Raw genomic sequence first — 7,717 nt, 5'->3', positions numbered from 1 at the left:
TCAGATCATTTAGCAATGCTAACATAGTCTCCAGGACATTTACTTGTTTTATGACAAACTCACATTCAAGGCATTCGTTTGAAACACAGGAGGAGAGTTTATAGACTATTGTTTATTACTGTGATTAATAGCTGCTGCTCCATTTTCTTTTGACTGCATCCCATTTCCCATTTTTTTGCTATGCAAAGCAATGATATTCTTAATATTACTTCACATAGTTAGAAGATTTAAAAAGTTTTTTATGAAAATACGGATGTGGACGGGTTTGTTGATGTCCATTAAAGAAGGAAAAACCAATAAAAGTCACTGAAATGACTTGAAATTGACAAAACTTTTGACATTGTTTTTGAATTATGGTTCAACAGAATCATTAAATAAAACGATTTTTGTATCTCAGTGAGACTTGTGCACCTGTTGACAAGTATTTTGATCCACTCCTCAAAAACAAACCGGTCTAGACTGTATGCTTCAGCTCCTTCCACAGATGTTGGACAGGATTTAGAATTTGTTCCTAATCCTCCCCGAGTGTTTTTTGCCGTTTATTGTTGATCATTATCCTGTTGGAGGACCCACGACCTGCAACTGAACCCAAGCTTTCTGACACCGGACGGCACATTTGTCTCCAGAATGTCATGATAGTCATGATTGTACCTGATTGTACCTGCACGGATTCAAGACACCCAGAACATAACGAGCCTCCTCTGTGCTTCTCTTTGAACGCTTCATCTTAAGCCTGGGATATACTTGCAGTTCAGAATCATGCGTACGCATGATGGCCGCCACGCGTATCCTGCGTTCATTCGACGCGTCGACGTGCACGTTCTCAAAAAGACACTGAATGCGTACGCGGCCTGCAGTTCTCGCTCTGGCCGTGAGTGGCACTGGTCCCGGTCTGATACCAGCTGGTCCCGGTCTGATACCAGCTGGTCCCGGTCTGATACCAGCTGGTCCCGGTCAGATACCAGCTGGTCCCGGTCAGATACCAGCTGGTCCCGGTCTGATACCAGCTGGTCCCGGTCTGATACCAGCTGGTCCCGGTCTGATACCGGCTGGTCCCGGTCAGATACCGGCTGGTCCCGGTCAGATACCGGCTGGTCCCGGTCTGATACCAGCTGGTCCCGGTCTGATACCAGCTGGTCCCGGTCAGATACCAGCTGGTCCCGGTCTGATACCGGCTGGTCCCGGTCTGATACCGGCTGGTCCCGGTCAAATACCAGCTGGTCCCGGTCTGATACCAGCTGGTCCCGGTCAGATACCAGCTGGTCCCGGTCTGATACCAGCTGGTCCTGGTCAGATACCAGCTGGTCCCGGTCAGATACCAGCTGGTCCGGTCTGATACCAGCTGGTCCCGGTCAGATACCAGCTGGTCCCGGTCTGATACCAGCTGGTCCCGGTCAGATACCAGCTGGTCTGATACCAGCTGGTCCCGGTCAGATACCAGCTGGTCCCGGTCTGATACCAGCTGGTCCCGGTCTGATACCAGCTGGTCCCGGTCTGATACCAGCTGGTCCCGGTCTGATACCAGCTGGTCCCGGTCTGATACCAGCTGGTCCCGGTCAGATACCAGCTGGTCCCGGTCAGATACCAGCTGGTCCCGGTCTGATACCAGCTGGTCCCGGTCTGATACCAGCTGGTCCCGGTCAGATACCAGCTGGTCCCGGTCAGATACCAGCTGGTCCCGGTCAGATACCAGCTGGTCCCGGTCAGATACCAGCTGGTCCCGGTCTGATACCAGCTGGCCACAAGTGACGGCGCAGAGGTCGCTGGCGCTGTTTCTTTTGCCGAGATCGCAACCATGTTATAATCTCCTACATCATCCAATGGTGTCATGTAAACTTGTTTGTTGTTCTAATCTGCTACTGCTACTACCTCTACTACTAAATATTTAATCACTTTTCCAACTGTTGCTCTGCTTACTGCCCCCTATCGGTCACCGCTGGTACGACGCGATCTCCTCGCGTACTACGCGAGCGACGTTGTGGTTGGTGGTGCACGCGAACGGACGTGAACGCAAGCACCAACAGCAAGTATATCCCTGGCTTTTCTCCCGAGAAGCCTTCGCGGCTTGTTAATATGAATATTGACAAATTACAGTCTGACCTTTTTATGATTTTCAGTGGAGTCCTCCTCGGTCGTTTCACTTTGATTCAAACAGCGTTGGATGGTTACATTGACGTACCTTGACCTTGATGTTCACCTTGATTCTCTTTGGAAGTTGTTCTGGGCTGGTTGGTAAGTTAGCGTGGTGGACACAATGATGTCAAACAGCAAAGTGACGACTTTTCACCCTTTAGATAGTCAGACTGACTGAAGAAACTTTAGTTTAACATGTCACGATTATAAAACAGTTTTTTATCTTTTCTAGGGGCAGCAGCTAATTTGTCCAGGCCAATTTTATTAGTTTTTTTTTTTCAATGATTCTGTTGAACCAGATATCAAAAGCAATGTTCAGTAAATTATTATTTATCACTAGTTTTGTCAGTTTCAAGTTATTTCAGTGACCATTGTGGGTTTTCCTCTTCCACATGTGTAAGAATTTCAATAAAATCAGGCGTTCAGTTGTCAGTGCAAGTGTGGTTGAATACTCCAGGAGCACCTTGGAGGCTTAGCTCGTTCAGGCCATTTCAATGCAGTCATGTGCAATCCACATGCACACCTGTCAGTAACGATTACCAGAGCAATCACCGGAAAGATTTGTCACTTTAAATAAAGATCCTGTGTTGTGCGTCGCCCATGTGAAATCTGGACTTATAAATGTATGAATATTTTGTGATTTTGAGGACTTGTAAAACCAGACTTTGCCCCTTCTTCCTGAAGTCCTGCGACCCCCTGCTGCTAACTCCTGGTTATCTCGGCCTGGGTCGAGATAGTCCGTTTACGACCCCACTGCATGGACGGAGATCAAAACAAGGACCCAGCAGGGTTTCTGCCAGGGAAAACAGACTTCCTTGGGGGTTTTATGACACCTAAGCAGGGGTCGGGATGCAGCGGAGCCAAAACCAGACCTCAAAATGGTACTGCTTCTTTGAACCCCCCCTTTTCCGCTTTAATGTGCCTCATAAAATGGCGCTGTTGCCTGAACTACAACCCCCAGCATGCCTTGCGGGGGGGGGGTGGCGCCTACAAGCGGCGTTCATCCAATCGCAATGAGGCACCGATGACGTCACCGCAGCGCGCGTAGGATCAAAACCCCTGCCGCTGCTCCTCCTCGCTCTCTTCCGATCACCCTCTCATCCGAGCTGGATCGTTTGGCTCTGGGCCAAGATCCCATCTCCCTTTCTCCCCCCGGCTGGGGGGAGGTGTAAGGCCCCATCGGGCCGCTCCGGTGGACCTGCAGCCAGTTGAAGCCGCGGTGCACGGAGCCGCCCCCATCAGCTCCCGGTCTCAACTTTTCATCCAGAGTCCTGCTTCACGTGTCCCCGGTCCCTGGGAGCTGGAAAGGGGGGGGAAGCCGCTCCGAAGCTCGGCCCCGGCCCAGGGTGAGACCCGTTCTTCTTTCCTAACCTCTCTCTCTGCTCTTAAAACTTCACCTGAAAGGACCTGTGGACAGCCTGCCCCGCGCAGAACCGAGACGCATCCCGCTGCCCGTCCCGGGGCCACGCGCTCAGGCCGACGGGCACCAGCACTCAGAAGAAGTAGACTGGCCCCGCGCGCCCCCGAGACGACGTGATAGCCTCCGGACCGGAGCTGGAGCGCCGGCTGCTTCAGCTGTACCCCCGTCCTCTCGTGATTCCAGAGTCAGGAGGAGGAGCGGGAGAGGCGGGAGGACTCTCTGGGATCGGACTCCGACCAAAGACCCGGCAGGAACCCCTGATCGGCACCCGGAGACCCGAGGAGGCGTGAGGTTTTGAGACCTGGGTGTATGAGTTTAACTGGGAGTGTTACAGAGCTAAATCTGTGTTCAGAGCTGAGATTACACCACCATCATTATAAGGACTGTTTTCATTAATTTGTAGTCACTACTTTCTGCTAGTCATTCATGTTTTAAAGCGCTGTTTTCTGCAGTTGATCACGGTTTAACACCGGGATCACCATCCGTTCTAATTGCACGTGGCCAAGAGGGCGCGTCCATCTTTAAAAGACCACAGGAGCCCCGTTTGAACTGTAGATGTTCTGTATCTTCGTTATTATTGCTTGATTTCTTTTCTTTTTCATTCCATGCATTTAACGTTTATGTTTCATTTTTATTGATTGTTGTTTTTCTAGTTAATTAATTGTTTTATGGATACTTAAGCCATTTCTGCCATCAGATTTATTTGGGTGTTGCGTTTATCATCTTTTGACACCCGTATGTAAATAAATTCTGATTGATTTCTTTATGAGTGGTTGTGTTATTTCATGCAAGATTTGGTCACAAATTGATTTGTTTAAGCAGAGCCTAGTGTTCGGATATCACGCCTTCACTGTTATTCTGTAAGATTTGCTGTTCTGCAGGATAATTCAAATCATAATGAGACTGATTTTCTGCTGTTAGTTATCGAATTCCACCGGAAGTAAGGCCCCGGCGGTGGTGCCCCTACGAGAATTATCATTTGATAATACAATTTGATAAATAGTCAACTTTATTAATTATTAATAATTCTTTAATAGAATTATCATTAGCCTTGATAACTGGACAGCCAAGCTACCTTGAGTTGCACAACATAAATGGCGCCCCAGCGTGAGGCTCTCGAAACGATATTTGTGACCAGTTTGTATGAAATAACAGAACATTAATTTTGATCGGGAAAGAAAATATTTTTATTTTTCTTCCCCCCTCATTATCTGATTCCTACGGTTATTTTAAAACATCACTGTTCTAATGGCAACCTCGCCTCACTAAAGGGTGATTGCTTTGTTAAGTTCTTTAATTTAATTAATTTGAACTTTTATTTTTCATCACACGATTATTAATCTTGTGATTGATTTCCTCTGCAACCTTGCTTCACTGAAGGTAATGGTTGGGTTTGCTTTAAGTTCTGTTAATTTTATTAACCTGAACTTTTTCCTACCACTCAATTTTTGTGAATCTGTTTGAGTAATTTCCTTTTGCAACCAGGTTCCATGGAAACTAATGGTTGGCGCGCTGTAAGTTCCTGATTTTATTAACCTGAACTTTTATTGATGGATCATTATTTTATTAATCTCTGATTAATCCCCTTTTGCAACCATACTTAACTGAAGGTAATGGTTGACTTAATTTCTTTAATTCTATTAATTGAACTGTTGCTGATTACCCCATGTGAGTTATTAATCTTCTCAGATTAATCTCTACTGTGTTTTAAGTTGAATCTTTAATTTAAAGTTATTTAAAGATTCCTCCCTTTTAATTCACTTTATTAATTCCTTTCAGTTGGTTCTTGCTTCTAAGGTTATAACCAATACCCCAGTCTCTCAGGGTTTGTTATCGGTTTAATTTCTTCTAATCTGGGTGATAACGTGAGCTGACTTCGTTAATAAGTGTAATCTCTTGCCAGAATCCCAAGCGAAGCGCTGGGGCCTGGACCGTGAGCTGAGGTGTGGTTATTAATGGCAGAGAGCTCATTGCAGTGGACGGAGAACCAGCAGAGGTGGACATGCAGGCTGATAGAGATCGACCGACAGGCAAGTCTGTTCTTAGGCTGGACCCAAAAGTGGTGAGCCCGGTCATCTCATCCCCTGAGCCCCCTGGTCAGACGCCACCATGAGTAAGCCAAAAATTAATTACCCGAAAGGAGCTGCGGCCCTTCCCAGTTTTCACTGTTACTGACGCTGAAGAAGCAGCTCAGCGTTTTCTTAAAGTAAACCAGAGGAGAACAGATCACGATTAACAACCAAGGCGCAGACGCCGTACCTCAGAGCGAGGGGGGTCCCACGTTTGACCTTTTTAAGCCAAAGAACACTGAACAGCTGCATTACCTTGTATGCAGCGGCCCCCTCACAATTTTTCTGACCCAGAAGTGGAAGCCCGCTCCACACCTGAAAGGGGGGTAGGATACTTTGGGGCGTTAAAAAAAAATTCACGCCTACACACAATTTCCAGGCTTCCATAGCCGACGTAAGTTAATTTGTGTGTTTTTGTCGCCTAGCAATTAATCAAAGAGTGGTTAAATTGTTGGTTTTTGTTTTTAGGTACAGTGTATATACTGAAACCTAACTAACCCCTCCTTTTATCTTTCATCTACCGCACTTTAAGAGTGATATCACTGTGTTAGGTAAATGAATGATGTTATTGCTTTGAATATGTTTTTCTTTTCATATTTTTGTGCATGGCTCGCCTAGTGGAGGAAACCAGGCGAGCTCACGCCCCCAACCAGAGTTTATGACCACATGGACTGGTGCACCGTTGTTAGATTCGACAACCAGACCCTGCATTCCGGTTTTCGATTCGAAGGGGGGAATGTTGTGCGTCGCCCATGTGAAATCTGGACTTATAAATGTATGAATATTTTGTGATTTTGAGGACTTGTAAAACCAGACTTTGCCCCTTCTTCCTGAAGTCCTGCGACCCCCTGCTGCTAACTCCTGGTTATCTCGGCCTGGGTCGAGATAGTCCGTTTACGACCCCACTGCATGGACGGAGATCAAAACAAGGACCCAGCAGGGTTTCTGCCAGGGAAAACAGACTTCCTTGGGGGTTTTATGACACCTAAGCAGGGGTCGGGATGCAGCGGAGCCAAAACCAGACCTCAAAATGGTACTGCTTCTTTGAACCCCCCCTTTTCCGCTTTAATGTGCCTCATAAAATGGCGCTGTTGCCTGAACTACAACCCCCAGCATGCCTTGCGGGGGGGGGGTGGCGCCTACAAGCGGCGTTCATCCAATCGCAATGAGGCACCGATGACGTCACCGCAGCGCGCGTAGGATCAAAACCCCTGCCGCTGCTCCTCCTCGCTCTCTTCCGATCACCCTCTCATCCGAGCTGGATCGTTTGGCTCTGGGCCAAGATCCCATCTCCCTTTCTCCCCCCGGCTGGGGGGAGGTGTAAGGCCCCATCGGGCCGCTCCGGTGGACCTGCAGCCAGTTGAAGCCGCGGTGCACGGAGCCGCCCCCATCAGCTCCCGGTCTCAACTTTTCATCCAGAGTCCTGCTTCACGTGTCCCCGGTCCCTGGGAGCTGGAAAGGGGGGGGAAGCCGCTCCGAAGCTCGGCCCCGGCCCAGGGTGAGACCCGTTCTTCTTTCCTAACCTCTCTCTCTGCTCTTAAAACTTCACCTGAAAGGACCTGTGGACAGCCTGCCCCGCGCAGAACCGAGACGCATCCCGCTGCCCGTCCCGGGGCCACGCGCTCAGGCCGACGGGCACCAGCACTCAGAAGAAGTAGACTGGCCCCGCGCGCCCCCGAGACGACGTGATAGCCTCCGGACCGGAGCTGGAGCGCCGGCTGCTTCAGCTGTACCCCCGTCCTCTCGTGATTCCAGAGTCAGGAGGAGGAGCGGGAGAGGCGGGAGGACTCTCTGGGATCGGACTCCGACCAAAGACCCGGCAGGAACCCCTGATCGGCACCCGGAGACCCGAGGAGGCGTGAGGTTTTGAGACCTGGGTGTATGAGTTTAACTGGGAGTGTTACAGAGCTAAATCTGTGTTCAGAGCTGAGATTACACCACCATCATTATAAGGACTGTTTTCATTAATTTGTAGTCACTACTTTCTGCTAGTCATTCATGTTTTAAAGCGCTGTTTTCTGCAGTTGATCACGGTTTAACACCGGGATCACCATCCGTTCTAATTGCACGTGGCCAAGAGGGCGCGTCCATCTTT

This window comes from Cololabis saira, chromosome 18 (genome assembly GCF_033807715.1).
Source record: "Cololabis saira isolate AMF1-May2022 chromosome 18, fColSai1.1, whole genome shotgun sequence".
NCBI classification, from domain to species: Eukaryota; Metazoa; Chordata; class Actinopteri; order Beloniformes; family Belonidae; genus Cololabis; species Cololabis saira.
The sequence above is the reverse complement of the archived record's forward strand: the minus strand, read 5'-3'. Positions refer to the sequence as shown.